Raw genomic sequence first — 18,667 nt, forward strand, 5'->3', positions numbered from 1 at the left:
GGTTCGCGCTGGGGCCGCCTCCGCCGCCCGCTGGGCGGTGGCGCGTCCGAGCCGCCCGCCGGGGCCGCCCTCCCACCGTGCCGTCATGTGCTCGGCCAGACGGGCCCTCCTCCGCCGCACCGAGCCCGGGGAACGCTGCCCCGGGGCCACAGCCCTTGCCCAGCTCCCCCCGCGGGCAACAAGTGCAGGGCTGGGCCGGGAGAAGGGTGACGCGCCAGGCCGACTTGGAAAACCGTAGGAGAGAGACAGTTAAAGCATGACTTTTGCAAAGAAACTGGGAGTAGAAAGGAAATACTGGGGGAGGTGTGAAGGAACCAGATCGGCAGGTGGAAAAGGAACACGGACCTGGAAAGGAAGGTGTCCGGTGGGGTGGGAGCTGGGCAGGCAAACAGATAGAGAGGAACAAATGCCAGATTGTAATGATGTGCTGGGAAAGTGGCAAAAGGGAAAAGGAGAGTTAGCAATCTAGATATCCCCAGAGAGAATCGTTCAGACTGCCTAGAGAAGGGACATAATACTGGAAATGACAGGGACATGCACTCTTCATTTCCCAGTGGAACAAACTGCTTGTATTTGGCCTTGGTGAAAGTGCCTTTACCCAAAGTCATAGAGCAATTGTGTCAGAAGGGATTCCCGCGTCAGAGAAATTTCTTTGCCCTCCTGGGATCTTCACCTGACTATCATGTTATGATAAATCTGCTGAGCAATAGATTCCTCAGATTTCTTTTAAGTCTCAAAACCACATGGGATAACACACACTAATAATTCTCAGATGGCTGGTAAGGGCATTAGCGCCAAATAAAAGGAAATTGTTGGACTTCTGGTAAACAGAATTGCATCAGTTTCTTCTGTAGTTTGGGCTGGGGTGAGGAAGCCATGGGCAGCGAGCCTGAAAACCCAACTGAGTAGGCTGGGACAGCTGGGAAGCAGGTTGTTGCTGGCAGAAGGTCAGCAGCAAGTGGATACTGATATGAATAGGCACTTTGACAGTGAAAAGGACAGGGAGAGGAGAAGGGTGACTTTTTTTCTCCACTTCCCAAAATGAGTTTGTCTGGGATATGAATGGGTGGCTGGCCCTGGGAAGCAGATCCAGGTGACTCCAGAACCTTCCAGCAAAGATGTGGCCCAGCAGTCCAGAAGTTGTAAAAGTCACAGCCAGGAGCTTCCAGAGGGTCTTATCTTGCTATGCATGCTGAGCTGAAGCTACACCATCCACCTGCCCCAAGAATCTCTTCTCTCCAGGGACCTTTCAGGCTGTCCAGTCAGTCCCTGGGACACTGGGATTCTGTGTCTACATGTATCTCTGAGTGTTTTCCCTTCTGACTCCTGTACATTTCTCCGTCGTACTTTCACCAGCTCTTCTCAAAACCAATTGAACATAGCTTGTACCTGACTAGCTGTTCCTTTAAGTAGCAATTAAAATAAAACTGTGTTAATAATGGTAATGATAAATGAACCCTCATAAGGCTGAAATCAGTAAAATTCTTGCAGTTCTTCATGGAACATGATTACAGGTGATTCCTGGGAATCTTTCCTAAGTGTTCTGGAAAAAGTGGCACTTATATGCAAGAAGTATTCACATATGAAACAGAGGTTCAAGGTACATGATATCAGTAGCTCTGATACTTGCCAAATGTGAATACTGAAAAATTCAAGTGGACTTTGTTCACTGTATAATACCTATGTCAGATGCACAGCAGATTGCTATCCTTTGCACATCTGGGCTGGAAAAACCCCACACTAATGAGTTACACAGCTCATTTAATTCCTAATAGGTGAGTAAAGTCAATTTGTGGAGGGCATTTTACAGTTGAGCAAAATATGTCTCCAAATATTATCAGGCTTCCACAGTCTGGTCTGTCTAGCTAAGCTTGTCATTGCAGAAAGGCTGTGGTATATCCATATCTAAAACAAAATCTTATCTCTTAATTTGTAATCTTTTGAGTGTCATATGATAAATGCTACCTAAACCTGCATTTGTATTGTCTGTTTTGAAGTGAACATGGTGGGTGAATTTTATATCCAAGTCATTCAGTTTTTATTAATTTACCAGTGAGTACAGAGGCCCTGACAGCATGCAGTTCTCACAAAGGTCTCAGACCAGCAGTCAATAGAAGCAATCAGAAACTGCTGTTTGAGGAGCTGGGATAGTTAGATCTGAGTGGTTAAAACAGCAACACAAATCTGACTTTCCTTCAGACAGTTTCTACCATTTGTGCATTGGTGGCTTCAATCTGTTCTTTCCAGGGAGGGTAAGTGAAAACCTTAATTCTGTGAAATAATAAAAGAGCCAAACAACCCCGAACTTCCAAATCTTCTCCATTATTACCATTATGACTGCACTAAACTTCAAATTCTGGATGTTTCAATCTAAAAATTTCTCATTTCTTGTTACATTTTTGGCCTGGCATGGATTTTTTTTGTTCCAGTGTTGGTAACTGTGTAGGTGACTACATAGATCACAGCACTCCTGAAGAATGTGCTCATGTGCTTACATAGAAGTTTAGAGAAACAGATGAAAGCAATTTATTTTAACCCCAGACAGCCTGTGGCTGCTGCCTTCTGCTGCCACCCAAGGACCTAAGAGAACTGAGGGACCAGTCTGGAACCAAGATGCCATCCATGCCTGTTTTAATTGCCTAGGCTCTTAGTCTGGAGGCTGATACAGCTGTTCATTTTTTCACAGACCAGGTTTCAATAGATGAAAACCTATAGATTTATTTTTTTTTTTTCTGCAAGCTCTTTTCTTTTGACAGAGTAGTACTGGAGGTGGGATACTCCCTACCAATGAGCAGTGACTTTCCTTCCTCTAAGATGTCATCAAGCCAGCTGGGTTTCACATGATGATGGGAAGGACATTTCTTAAATGACAACCTCTTAGAAGATGTCCCTGTTTGATGAGGGTGTTCCTTACGTTGTTGAAATAAATATGTGCATAAAAAACATTGTACAAACCTCAGGAATAAAACAACTTTCCCAACTGAGTGATCTGAATCCACGAATGGACTTATAGAAAAAGAAATAAATATCTAAATAAATACATACCTACATACAGATCCACTTTTTGAGGCATTTAAATGGCTCTTGAGATGATGCAAGTGAAACTACTCCAGAGCTGAATTAACTCACAGAGGCAGTTTCAGTGAAGAACAGGAACACCCATCTGGGACAAGAAAAACTTCTCCTAACTGTTCAGACCTGATCTTCCAGAAGTACCTACAACATAATTTCAAAGACAAGCCCGGGGAAAAAGAAAATGCTTTACTTAACAGAGTATTAAAAACCAAGGACTGGGTATTTACTCAACAAAAGCTTCATAGCCATTAGATATTTTTATACTTTTTCTCACATCTCATCAACTCCTAAGCCCTCTGTGTTCCACACTGGTTAACAGTGTGCCCTGAAGTACAGGGCCATCATTGTCTCACCCCTCTTGGCCAACTATCTCCTCCCACAAAATGGGAGGAATATTATGTCATACTCAGAGCAATGACTCACATCTTGATCTTTGCTGTGCCTACATAAGATGTCCTACAAGAAGTGTATTTTCCTCTCAAACATCCATGTATTCCATGAGCAACAGAAGGTATCTAGCTCTGAAAATCTTGCCATTTTAGACATCTAAGATGGCATCTTAAACAGCCACAGTTACAGAAGCACATCTAACTCAGTAAAGGGTCAGGAAAATACAGGAACATGTAACCTGCTCCACTAAAATACTAAAGTGAATTCATGCTCATTGACATTTCAGAGATAACACCTAAACTGTCCAAGAACCTGTCTTTAGGCAGGATTAGATTGCCTTTAGGTGAGGTTAAGAGCAAAACTCCAAATGGAAATTTATTCTATGACACTAAACAAGTGGATTATTTGTTCTCATGCCTCACTCTTCCATTTGTCACTTGGAATGGTTCCTTCTAGGATTCCATGCATCTTTTTCTCTGATAAAGTCTTTCTCCTACATTTCCTTTCTGTCTGGGAAATACTCATGTGTGAAACAATATAAATTTCTACTAACAAAGAATGCTCTTTGTCTGAGATTTGCGTCATAGACTGTTTTGGCACATTGATTGAAGATGTACTTTCTTCTGTTAGCACTGCATTTCTAAAGGAATCCTGCAAGTCATGGCCCACTGTCATGATCATCTGTTTTGCACAGAGTCCCACTTTTGGTCAGATGCAATCTCTGATAATTTCTTAAAAGCTGTATTATTTATAATTGCCTTTATAAATGTAATTGCTGAGATAACTGAGGACAGACAAACAAGTCTCCTTGCACCGCTGTCAAATATTGAACAAAGAACTTCCCTGTACAGTAAATTCTGCTGAGTTTAGCCTATCTGGAAGAATTGCCCAGACAAATAAGTTGTGATAACATCTGCCAAGTTTGAACTGATGAATCCAGTATAAGCTGGTAGCACAGGTAATGTTTCTTCTCTTGTACATTACTTGGATGGAAGGCTGGAGGGTTATAGAAACTCTGGTGGGAACGATTAATTTGCCTCTGGGATGGAAGAAGTCAAAGATGCTTGGTCTCAGGCTGTGTGATTAACAGAGCCATTGCCACTTTATATCAGTGATTTAATATAAAAGGTAATAAATTGTTAAAGTGATAGTCCTTTGGGAGCAGCACCACATGTGGTCATCTGATACCATGTAGGAGCTGAAGCACAAGAACTGCAATGCATGGAAGCTAAACTGTCATCCATAGACCCAGCACGTCAACCAGTCAGAGTGAGCAACCTGTTCCTCTGGGGTTACCAGTACAGGACTGGTGGGGCTGAAACTCTGATCTGTGTGGGATGTGTTTGCAGATCAGGAATCATCATTAGCCACTTACCCATCCGCTCAGGTAAAATGTATATCACATCTCATCTCCTCGTGACCATGGGATGCATGGTGTAGATCAGAGACAGCTTTTATTCAAAAAACAGTGACAGCTGCCTTGCACTCCTACTTCTGCTGTAAAGGCTTGTTTAGGTTTTGCAACTGGAAGTAGGTCCCATGGTCTTTCTCCCAGAATAACATCCCCTATGCTCCAGTTGAAGCCCCACCTTGTTTACTCTGGAATAGACTGAGTGCCTTTAGGACAGGAAGCCTTCCCTCTGTCCATGAGAATTTAAAGCCTTTTAAAAGTAAATAAAATTTCTTATAAACTTAAGAGACTGTGTCTCTGCTCAAAAAGCACTCATCGCATGAGGATATTTAGAACAAGGAAGAAGTTTATAGATGGGAATTAGCAGAAATTAGTGGACAAAATTTTCACAGTTAGGGCAATCATCAGAAGGGGTTAGTTTTAAAAGACTACTGTCACAGAGCTATTCAGGGATGTTTTATCCCAAAGAACTTCAAGAAGTGAACCTAAATGAGTACAGCATTTATGGACTAGGTAAAGATTAGGTTATGTGACTGAAGGCTCATTCCCATGAACACAAAGGAGTGGAGACACAATGACAGGCAGGGGAACCCCAGCAACCACACCAGAACTGAATGAGCTCCTGGCAGGATTGTTCCAAGGGGTGGAACAGGGGAGCTACAAGCCCTGTGGGTTTGGGGTGGCACCTCCAGCTAAGTGAGCTGAGACTTTCCATCAATGCATTTAAAGACTCAGAGAGAATTACTGCCTACAGGACCATAGGACTTGCCACGGGAAGTAGGAAAGAACATTTTGGGATTGTACAAGACTTACTATGGGATGTTTAGGGGAAGGATCAAAGACAGGGGAGGGAAAGATCAAATTGGACCTGGGAGGAATGAGTATGAAAAAACAGAGAAGAAAGAAGACAAAAGGAGCTGGACCTATGTAAATAGGTTACTGGTCAGTATGCTTGTGCTGAAGGACAGCAATGGCTGGGGCCTTCGCCTGGGCTCCATTCCTGGTGGGGGATGGCTTTAGTGTGCTCAAGGACACAGTTAACCAATGTATGCCAATGATCATCAGGAAATGGAAAAGCATCCAGAAGTAACAGAAGCAAGAACTAGAAAACAACAACAAATCAGAAAACAAGTGGTGTAATCACCAATGAGGTACTGTCTAACCAATCCTATAACTGAGGACATGGAAGGGTACTGGGGTAACTGGAGGGGACTGAAAAATGACCCTGGGGAGGGAAGCCCTATGACTCTGCTCCAGGATGTAGGACTATTTCTGTAGCCTCTGAGTTCAGGGAGCTGAAAAGTGTGGGAAACCCAAGACCCACCCATGTTCCTGTGCTAGGATGCCAGAGCATGGCAGGAACAACCACACTGATCCACCCATGCTCCCTTGAGGATTGCACCATGTCTCCTGCAGAAAGAGGATCTTATGAATGAAACCACAATGCCAGCCTGCCCAACTGCTCCACTTCATTGCACCATCTCTCCCATGGCACAGGGAAGTCATATATTTTGTAAAATGTCATATATCTGTCTACTAAACATAATCAGCAGGTTGGGGAAGGGGCTATAAGGATGAGCTTCTGTGGGAAGATCACAACCTCACTGGACACAGCAAGTCTCCTCATGACCACCACAGGCCACAGCTGAGCACATCAGCCAAGCTTCTTGGTGGCTCTGAGCCACCAGATGTGTTTGTAGCACTTCTGAAACATCTGTATTAGAAAGGGAAGAAAGCACCAGCAGGGAAGGAAAAAATGACCAGGAGTATAGCAAAAACCATGCCTGAGGAGGTCCAACCAGGCATGACTGCAAAGGAACTGCTGCTGTACTGGGACCGGTACACACTGATCCCAGTGTCTGCACTGGCCATTGCCTCGCTGAAGGGACTGAGTGCAACGCATGGTGTGAGGGAACAGGAGCACAGAAGGAGAGCGGACAGGTGTGCAGAGGGAAGAAAGGTGTTTTTCATGAGGGTTTGTTTGCAGTCCAGTTAAGAGCTAGCTCCTGACCATCCTCCCAAGAAGGTTTCACTTCTGCTATGGCTTCTGGATCATTTAATGCTACTGTCAGCAATACACCTGTACTCCAGACTTAAGAGTTCTTTTGAAAGAAATACAGACAAGCCTTCCATCAGTGAAGTCCTGGTCCTCATCTCAGGTACAACTCACTGTAAATTGAAACAGAACTCAGTAGACCTTCTGACACCAGGAATGAAAAGAAAAAACTATTATAAACATCTTATACCCTCACCCTAACACCTCTCTGGGATCTCTCAAATATCTTTCGAGCATCTTTTCTCTCACTCCCTTAGTTCTTATGCCCCAGAATATGTCTGGATTCAAAAGAAAAGCCTTCTGGTTTTGCAGAAAACAATCAAAGACCTTTAGGGAATCTCACTGTTCAAACCTGGAACACTGTGACTCACATGCATGTTGTTCTTTTTTCATTTGTTAAAGGATGTGGTGTGGAAGGAAAGGAGGCCCCTTAAGGCTACCTTCTATGCCACGGCAGACAAAGCTGACAAGCAGCACTATCCACTGGAGGGCAGTGAAAGGCTGGGGAAACCTGAGATGAGGCTGAAAATGCTTCTGCCTAAACACAGTTCCTAACTCGAAAGACTGTGAGGTGCCTCAAACTGAAAGAAAATGCTACACTGTGCACAGCTGGCAGAGTTTTGGTGGCAGTGGGGCTACAGGGGTGAGCTGTGTAGAAGGTTTGTCCTTCAGTCACAGCTGGTTCCAGCTGGCTTGGCAACAGATACCACCAACCCACCACATGCTAAAACCTAAACCAATGACAGAAGCATGCAGCATCTCTGTGAAACACATTTAATAAAGAGGAGCGACTGCTGGGAGATTTGTGAGGGTACAAGTGATGACACACAAGAAGACATAGGTGCAGAAACATCCTGAGATGAGTGCAGTCCATCCCTGCAGGAGCAGGTACTGCACTGAAGTGGACTACAGTCTGGGGAGGAATCCAAACTGCAGCAATTGAAAAGTGTAAGAAATATGAAGTGACAAGGAAAGAAACCACTACTAGATGCTATAAGCAAAAGACAACTCCTGTTCTAGTGATCTTTGAAAAGCCCACCTGAGAGGTGTGATTTGAGCAAGTGCAGTTGGAGAAGACTGTGTCCTGTGAAGGGATGTATTATCAGTGTGTGCATACCTGCAAATATCAAGTTGGATTGGTTGGTGACAAGGACAAGAGGCTTGGAAGCCATAAAATGGAGGAGCCATAGGTCTGGGCTGGATACCAGGGAGACCAGAGTGGTCTGACAGTTGGCTCCTGGAGGGAATAAGAGGTCCAAACCAACCACTGGAGAGGCTATGAGGTCAGTGGTCAACCTGAGACTGCAGGTTTATGTCTCTGTGAGTCAGAGGAGACAGCAGGAGCCAGGGACAGTTACTGGGAAGATCCATGGTGCACATATGTAGGTGTTGGTTTGTGTGGGGTCATGCAAACTAAAGTGGAAAGGCCGAGGATCGAGGGTCAGTCAATGGACAAAATGCCTGAATTGTACTCATTCCATGGCCATAATAAAGAAATTATTTCACAATTTAAAAAAAAACCTGTAACTGTCAAAGAGGAGGCAGGATTAGGATGTTTGTGTGACGAGCTGTGTATATATATTTATATATGCACACACACTCTGTGGGACCATTGAGATACAAGGAATAACCCACCCCAGTACTGCATCTGTCAATAGGGAGCTGTGGCAGCCTCGCCTCTGTTGGCTTCAGCAATCCTCAAGCCAAAAGGTTTCTCTCACAACACAGAAAGAAGCTCCAGCACTTGCAGATAAGTGGTTCTGCACAAAGTACACTGCATTATTGCTAGAAGTGGATGCACCCAAGCCTCTATTCAGATGAGTATTTGTCTGTATTGCATGTGCAACAGCCATTTAATCCACCAACAAAAGGTCACTGTGAATGTCTTGCAGCAGAAAAATGCTGAAGCTTCAGTTCACAAATTTTATTTACACTGTGGAAGTACAGAGACAGAATCTGAAAATTTAGCTAACCTGAGAAATTAAAGCAAAATCTCTGGGGTGTGTCCAACATCCTCACAGCTCCTAAAATATACCTATGTCATAAAACAATGGTGTAACATCTGTGTATCTGTAATGTTTCCATGTGTGCCCTCTGAGTCTATTATTGATTTGGCAGAACTCACATCTTAACATTTAGAGTATAACAATGAATGTTAAAGATTTTCTTTGATAAGCAATCAGTGAAACCACTTTTTCTTCCTCAAAACATATGCTGTGGTCTGGCATGCTGAGTAAGTGTGATACATATATACAGAGGAAACAGCTCTTTACTCTTTAAAAATCAAACATTACCAAAGAAATAGTTAATATTTACCCAGAATTGCAGAGAGAGCTTTTTACTAGGAGAGCACTTGCTTTTTCCCATCCCCCCCCAGTAACAGTCATCAGAGCTTTAGAATAGATGAACACAGAATAGGACTATTCTTGTTGGAAGGGATCCACAGTGATCACCCAGTCCAACTGCCTGACCACTTCAGGGCTAACCAAAAGTTAAAGCATGTTATTAGGGGAATTGTCCAAATGCCTCTTAAACACTGACAGGTTTGGAGTACATACTACCTCTCCAGGAAGCCTGCTCCAGTATTTTATCACCCTTTTGGTGAAGAAATGCTTCCTAATGTCCTGTCTCAATCCCCTCTGGCGCAGATTTGAACACACTCCCACACACCCTGCCACTGGATATCAGGGAGAAGAGCTCAGCACCTCCCTCTCTCCTTCCCCTCCTCAGGAAGCTGTGGAGAGCAGTGAGGTTGCCATTGAGCCATCTTTTCTCCAAAACAGACAAGTTCATTCAAGGACCTTCACATTCTTTTTACACTGTGGGCCTAGAACTGTACATGGCACTCAAGATAAGGCTACACCAACATGGAATACAATGCAATAATCACCTTTAAACCCAATGCTTTAAACCCCAATGCTAGATCCCTCTGCAGGGCCTCCTATCCCCTGAGAGAGTCAGCAGCACCTCCCAGTTTGGTATTATCATCAAACTTGTTAATGCATCCATTAACAAATCATTAAAAATATATGTTGAACAGAACTCGCTCTAGAATTGAGCTCTGAAGGAGCAATGCTGGTGACCAGTGGCCAGCCAGACTTAGCCCCTTTCACTACAACACTTTGAGCTTTTCTCTTTAGCCAGTTCTTCACCCAGCACACCATGAACGCACAGACCCCACAGCTGGACAGCTTGTCCAGAAGTGTGCAGTACTAAAATCCAGGAAAACTACATCCATTCCTTCCCATCATCCACTAGGGAGGTGACCCTGTCACAGAAGGATATCAAATTACTTAAGAATTCCCCTTTGTGAATGTTGTGAAAGCCCATGTTGACTACAAATTCTTCTTTAAATGGATTTTAATAGTACCCAGTATAATCTTCTCCATATTTTTCTAGGAACTGAGGTTAGACTAACAGGCCTGTAGTTCTCTGAATCTTCCCTCCCATACTTTTTTGTATGTAGGACTAACAACTTGCCAGTAGGGACCTCCCCACACTCCCAAGACCTTTCGTAGATGATCAAGAGGGGTCCTGCCATAATATTTGCAGGCTCCTTCAGACTTCTGGTGTGAATCCCATCAGGCCCCATGGTCTTGTGACCACTCACCTGGTAGAGCTGGTCTCTTGAAATTCCGGTGTCCACAAATAGGTCACTCTTCCCACACTCATGATCCTTAAATTCAGGGCACAGGGCAGCCCAAGGCCTATCATTATTAAGGGCTGAGATCAAAAAAAGCTTTGAATGCCTTAACTACTGCTGACATTGCCATACATATTGCCTTTCTTGCTTGGAACGAGGAGAGATTTCTTCCAGGTGGAAAGAAGACCTTCTCGGGCTGTGCCGGAGGGACGCAGCCTGGAAATCTGGGAATACCTCATGGAGCTGGGGCACTGGCAGCCAATGGCATCCTGGCCTGGATCAGCAGTGGTGTGGCCAGCAGGAGCAGGGCAGTGACCGTCCCCCTGGACTCGGCACTGCTGAGGCCACACCTCAAATGCTGTGCTCAGTTCTGGGCCCCTCAGTGCAAGAAAGACATTGAGGGGCTGGAGCGTGTCCAGAGAAGGGCAGCGGAGCTGGGGAAGGCTCTGGGGCACAAGTGCTGTGAGGAGCAGCTGAGGGAGCTGGGGGTGTTTAGCCTGGAGAAAAGGAGCCTCAGGGGGGACCTCATCACTCTCTGGAACTGCCTGAAAGGAGGGTGCAGCCAGCTGGGGTCAGCCTCTTCTCCCAGGGAACAAGTGACAGGACAAGAGGAGATGATCTCAGGTTGCACCAAGGGATATTATGGATATAGTGGATATTATTGAGAATTTCTTCCTTGAAAGGGTGGTCAGACATTGGAACAGGCTGCCCAGGGAAGTGGTGCAATTGCCATGTCTGGAAGTGTTCAAAAAACATGTGGCTGTAGCACCTGGGGACGTGGTTTGGTGGTGAACACAGTGTTGTCAGGTTAACAGTTGTCCTCTATGATCTTACAGACCTTTTCCAACCTCAACCATCCTACAATCCTATTATTTTAACTCAAAATTACAGAAAAACTCTGTATTTTATCTTCCAAATCTACACCTTGGCTTAAAACACTCTTAAAACACATTGTCTTTAGCCCATTGTGTTGGATAGAACACACTAGGTTTATGTGGCTGCATTAGCAGTAATTAAACGTGGTAAGAAGTCATAATGGTATGTTGTGCCCATGATGTGCTATGCCAGAGATGTGCCTGCATGCACCAAGGGCATTTTAAGATGGGAAAAAATGCAAATCATTTGACAAAGTTTTTTTTATTGAAGCCAAAGGAAAAAACCCTTGGCACTGTGGAGATTCTCACTGATTTTCAGGATCATACACACAGACAGATTTATAGATGGATCATTTTTAGAAAAGACTCTTTTTCTGGGAATAAATTGCTGTGATTAAGATATGTTTCCTACTCTGTCATCTGTGATATCTTTGGAAATGACAGTTTCATGTACACTGCCCCAACAGAAACACTGTAATGAATGTTATTTAGTACAAGCAGATGTACATACAAGATTATCAAACAATCTAGAAGACAATTACCCTGACAATTACAGCTGCTTTTAAGAGGGAGCACTGGCTAAACATGTTCAGCCAGTCACTTTTTTTTTCTGGGAGGTGCTAAACACGCACAGGTCTTTTGGCATTAAAGATCAATCACCAGCTCTCTTCAAGCCAGACCCGAAGATAAAATCTGCTTACCTTGGTCAACATTTATTAAGCCTCATTAATATTTTTAAACATTTGGGGTTTTGCATTTCAATCAAATAGATGCATTTGTGTCAAACAACTGTAGATACCATTTTTGTGGGGTTTTTTTTCTTCTTCTAGTAGTTACAGCTAGCCAAAGCCAGCTGGCAGGCTCAGCTACCAGGTCCGTTGATTTGGGTTATTTTTCTACACAAGGAAAATAGAGTGTGCTTAAATCAAAGCTGGAGTTCAGATGTATATGTACAGTCTTGGCAGCCACCCTGAATTTATTCCACTCTAACTCAAATAAAAATCTGGCTTGTGATTTCCAAATAGCAGAATGCCTTGTTCTTTCTTTTGGTTAAGTTCTGACTGACTTGCAAGGAAACGGGAAAAGGTGTGACAGTTCCAGATGGGTCAAAACACAAGTAAGTGCATATCTGACTACAAATTTAGGAAGTTCTTTTTCTTAAGCATGCATTGTCTAAGATACTGTACTATTTACAGCTCCAGGAAACACAATGGCCTTTTCATAATGCAAAAATAATGAGAGCTATTTGAAAAAGTCTTTAGCTCACTCTTAATGCAATGGAGATAACAGGAGTTCCCTCCTTAGCACACTGAGAGAATTGAACAACCACTGATTTGTATACACTGGTTATAGAACCAGAAGGTGTCTTGGAAGTGGTCACTGTAGCCTGAGATATTTGTTGTGGCTGCTGAAGTTATGGCTGATATCACTGGTTTGGAGGGCTGGGCAGTGCTGACAAGGGGTTTTGTGGTATAAGTGCACTGAGCAGTGGTGGACTAAGAGATATCGATGGATCAAGGATTGCTGGGGAGGGGGGAAATGAAAAATGTGTGTGGCAAACAGAGATCCCACACAAAAGAAATGTAAACAAAAGAAACAGGGCACACAAAGAAAATGACAGTTTTCATAAAATAGTGACTTAATAAAAAAGTCATGCAAGTGATTCCTGTAAATCAGTCTAACCATTCTTCTTCTTCTTTCACAGATGTAATGCCAGTTTTCTGGCATGGGGTATCTCATTTATCATACCCAAACAGCATGAAAAAGCAACAATCATAACGCCCTGTTACACCATGGTTGTTTAGTCTTGGACAGACACTCTCTGCCTGTGTGTTTCCTGTGGAAAGACCTAACTTGTAGATTCTAGGACTGAAGACAAGGCAAGAAAAAGTTGTAAGGAAAAGACCAAATAAAATTCTGGTCAATCCAATGATTTGCAAACTAATTACTACCTTACATTGCTATAAAGGATATAAAATCTGAAACACAGAGCACACTTTATCATAAAGCAGCTAAGCTTTCAGATAAGTGGATATATTTTTAAACCTTCCCCACCTCCACAAAAGAATAATTCCCCTCTCATTACCTTATATTTCAACATAACACTGAATTTACTAAGGTTGCTTGTATGTTAAGACCATCAGATAAGGAGAATTCTGTGGTCAATTTTAGTCCTAAAATATCTAAGTCCTATGATGGAATCATAATAGGATTAGGAATGACTGAAATTATCTGGTTCCACTTCTGGGTGAAAAATTATTAGGAAAACACTTCAACACATGAAGCTAAGTGGGTTCTTGATATTTTCCTAACCTGGCAACTAAGCTCTGCAAGTGTCTCAAAGATCAATATTTTTTCTTACAGTCATATTGAAAACAAACATGATTAACATTGCTTATTTTGTGTTAATTTTTGAGAACTAAACATTTTCCTTTGGAATGTATATTAAACCGTAAGTTCGAAATGTCTTCCAACATCTTCCCACAAGGTGAAAGTTCAACTAAAGGAATGCTACAATCAAGGTGCAGCTTGCATCATTTACTCATTAGTGGAATGCCTTGCCAAGATTAAAACAGAGAGTGGAATGCAGCTCCACAGGTCTCGCTGACACCTAACCTCTTCAGCTTTTATTCTACTTTTGAAAAACCTTTGTCTTTCTCTCCTCGCTTAAGGAAAGTGTTTAGGAACTGTTCAGAATAAAAATACAAACTACTAGACTCCAACATGGGTAAAAGAACAGAGATAATCCCCCCCACCTTTAAATACTTAATATTGAAAAAAATGTTTTTGAAAAAAGATAATTATTTTAAGTAAAATTTCTTCAAGCTAGAAATTTCAATGAAATGGCTTTTGGATATGGAGGAATTTTATAAAAAAAAGCTGTTTACCTCTAAATTATTTATATAGTATCTTTTCTCTACAGTATCTTTTTATACGTAGAATAGTTTTATTTTACACTATTCTGATGTCTGGTATTACTTACGCTTTGTTGGATTGCCAAATACGGAAAGGAAGAAAAAAAAATTTGGTATTAGATCCACACTGAAATTGATATTCTATTTTTCCTTCTCTTTGTGTAACACCTAGTATGCTTCTACAGAATGCTTTTCCTCCAAGTAATATTTAAAATATCAGAAGGCATGTTTTTATTTCCAGAACAAAGTCTTTCCTAAGAATAAGTAACACTTCTTTCAATGTAGATATGAGCACAAAAATAATGAAGAGTCAATAGAACAGTAAGAGAATGCAAGTCTTCAGAAGGGACCTGGCAGAATCTCTGTTTCTGAGACAATAATTATTAAAACTGCTGAAATCTGCATGATCACCTTCCTTGCTGTGTTCAGGTTTGGTCTCTCCAGCACAAGAATGACAATGACACTTAGGAGGGTGTCCAGCAATGGAGATGGTCAGGGGCCTGCAGCACATGACAGCCAAGGCGAAGCTGAGGGAAGCCAGAGATGAAAAGGGGGATCTTTTTGCAGTCTTCACCTTCCTGATGGCACACAGCATAAGGAGAAAGGCTGACAATCATGATTTGAAGGGAATTTCTGAGAAGGGAAAATGATTGATTGATTGATCGATTGATTGATTGATTTCTATTGTATTGTGAGGATATATAGACAGTGGAACAAGGACACAAAGAATTGTGAAATCTTCAGCCTTGGAGATATTCAAGCTTAACAGGCCAGGATCCTGAACAACCTGCTCAAGATGACCCTGCTTTAAGCAGGGGTTTGGGCTCGATAGCCTGCAGAGATCCCTTTTAACTCTAGCTATTCTGCAATTCTATGAATATCTTTGGATATATCCTAGGGTCCCTGTCTTAATAATATTGCATTGATGCAGCCCAAATCTGCAACAGTGCAAATCCAGTTGGATGAACTGCAGTGTGTCTGTCTGAACTCTTTTCAAATTACACTAGTTGATTTAATTGAAGAATTTCTTCTGCCTAGAATCCATGTTTTTTTTGTGGTGGACCATTGCAATGCTGCCTTAGATGATGTTACCTACAAGTTTTTCACCAGGGTGTGAAGGAAAAGTGCCAGTGCCAGCAAGGTGTAAAAACAATCACGGAAAGATTGTCCCAGCTCTTCTGTTAGAATGGGAGTGGAAACATGGGTCTCACCTGCCTGTAAAATACTATCCTACCCCTAAACCTGCTTTAGTCAGGGCCCAGTTAGACTCTTCTCAGCCCTAGTCTCTATGTGAGTGGTAAGATTTAAAGATGCACCACACAAGGCAGTCTGGCATTCACACTCATGCAGAGAATTGTGGATTCTGGCCTTCACTGCTCTAAGTCTCAATCACTCTAGCACTATCCCATCACAGACAAGCAAGTAAACTGAAATGAATACTACACAGACTTAATCAAGAAAGATTTCAGACTGGCAAGATTTGCAATTAAATTTACACAGATTTTTCATGTAATAGCAAGGCTGAATGCAGTGTCATAGGGTATTCTGATAAAGAAAAAATGGGGTCAATGTACTAAAATGACTGTTTCATTTGTGACTTTCTTTTTATGACTAAAATCCTAAATTTTTCTGTATAGTCCAAAGAGCAGAACCTGCCTGTTACAGAGGACCTACTGGATCCTGTCAGAGGTATTAGATGCTATTCCATGAAACCACTGTGAGAACACAATTCTTTTAAGATAAATAAATCTGTCAGGGGGTTGAAGAATATTTTCTTTTATTTCAGGGACAGAGAGTTTTGATTAAAAAAAAGAGTCTTCAACATTTGCTAAATAGGCTTAAATTTTGATGGTCCTTGGGCTTTATTATGTCTTCCTTTCTGAGACTGAGATCATTGATTGAAGCTGTAATCTCCAGTTGTCCCACTAGCTCTTTCAGTGTTATATTTGTTGTGTCAGAGCTGGAAGGTTAAAGATTTGAGGGAGCTCTGTTTGGACTGGGTACAAAGCCAGAGTATTTTGAAATTTTACTAGTTATTACTGAAAGTAACACCCACATTGGTTTATTCAGGCCTTGGAAACACTAAATTTGCAACAAAATCCCACTTTGCTTTTTTTTGTCTGGGCACAGTTCCAAGCAGGGGGTCACATTTCAGGTGAGTGGGAAGTGAAGATGGTGTGTGAGATCAGAATTACAGATGCACAGACTTGTGTGACCTTGTATTGACTGCCCCCAAAATGCATCTGCCTTACCAGTTCTGTTGGGTCTGGTGATTTTCAATAACAATCAAGTACCTAAACTCCATTATTGGTATTTTGTCACAAATTAACCTCACCACATATTGAAATTCTCACCCCTCCACATTCAATTGCTTTTGCTTAGTAGATACCTTCTTCAACATTACCATGTGAAAACACACCTTTCTTCACATTTCCCTCTTGGTAGAGGAAGCAGAACTACCCCTGCACCCCAGGATCTGGCAGTGCAGACATAAGGTGCATTTTTCCACTGAATATCTTACTGTTTTATATCTCAGATTAAATTTTATTTAGAGAAATTCAGACAATATTATAATATTTTAATTTAAAAACAGTGATTTCCTTCATTTGCAGATTTTTTTTAAAAATTTTTTTTAATGTACAGGATAGTAAGGAATCTTTTGGCTATCAGGGCCTTTGCAACGAACCCACGGTGTCCCACAGATCTTTTTGCACCTTTCTGCACATTTGTCTCGAATACGAGTAATCAGCACATACCCCACTTTTCCAGAAGTTTCCCCAGAACTTTGTACAGTATAACACATCTCTGTCTTGATTCCAGCTGATGCGTTCTGTGATTCCATTTGCCCTCTGTGCAGCTATCGGGCCTTTCCAGCTCATGACCATCCCAGGAACAGCAAGGATTTCTTTGCCTTAGTTCCTAATCATTTCCAACTAATGAGCTATGAATCTGCTGCTGATTTCCCAATAAATTACGTTGTATTCTGCAGTGATAAATTTAATGTCAGTCCCAAGGCTGCACAGTTCTTCCAAACAGTGTCCAGATACTTTAAACCAATTTCTGACTAGGAAAAGTAAGAAACTAATGACACAGAAGAAAAAAAATACCTTACATCTTGTTTCATTGTTCCAGTTGTTTATCCTAATTTCACTCATTAGTTTGACATTAGTTTCCTTAATTTTTCTAAGAAAAAAGTGCTTATGTTGAAGATATGGAATAAGACAATGAAAAATTGGAAATTTGAAAACATGCACTTATTGAAGTAAAAATAAATAACATTTATTATTTCATAATAAAACAAGAGCTTTTACTGAAGAAATGCTATCTGAAAAATCATACTGGTATCTTCCCAGAAACGGTTTAATCAAGATAAAATCACTCTATTATTCTAATAATTTAATACATTAAACAAAAGAAGCATCTTTAGACATGATAATTCTCATGAATACAATGGATAAAAGAATAGAAAAAACCCTCCCAAAATGCTGTGGAGGAAAACATAATCTGACCATGAAGGACCTCTAGTGGCACATGTACTTCCAATCAAAAAAACCCTGACATTATGCTTGCTCAGCATTTTAGAAGGAATAATTTCTGCAGTTTCAGATTTTGACTTCAATTCATGTAATATTTTTTGTCTTTCCTTCAGTTGACACAGATGCAGAAGATATAATTTTGTTACAGTAATATACAAAGAAGTGTCTGGCTGAACAATGGCTTTGCCCTTTACTTGTTATCATTATTATCCACTTTTATCACCTATTCATACTTAGGATTTTCTCAGCAGAAGGAACAGACTGATAGGACACACTGAAATGAAACTGTTTAGCAAAAAGGAATTGAAAACAGATGAAGATATCAGAGCTATGTCTGTGTTTTATTTGTTATGGCTGTGCTAATTATTTTATTTATCCTCAGCTCAAAAGTTTTTTTGTTTTTTTTTTTTGGGGGGGGGTGTTTTTTTTTTTTTTTTTTTTTAAAGCTGCAATAAAAACTATGCTGGTACTTTTAAGTTAACCTTTCACCCATTTCAGATGATATCCAAATATAAGAAATATTTGTATTCTTAGTTCCTTTTGGTCACACTTCAAAATAATTTGATAATTTAGACACAACTTTTGAATACGAATAATTAATTTTTAAAGCATTCAATAAATTTATTGCTAAAAATTCTCAGTCGAAAAGGAGATATATACCTACCAGTTAGTCTAGGGGCCCATTAAGCTTCCAGATACATCCTGCCTGCAGATAAATTAATTTCCAGAGATTTCACTCATCCTGGAAAAGACACAGTGAGCTATG

Source organism: Parus major, chromosome 1 (genome assembly GCF_001522545.3).
Source record: "Parus major isolate Abel chromosome 1, Parus_major1.1, whole genome shotgun sequence".
Lineage (NCBI taxonomy): Eukaryota > Metazoa > Chordata > Aves > Passeriformes > Paridae > Parus > Parus major.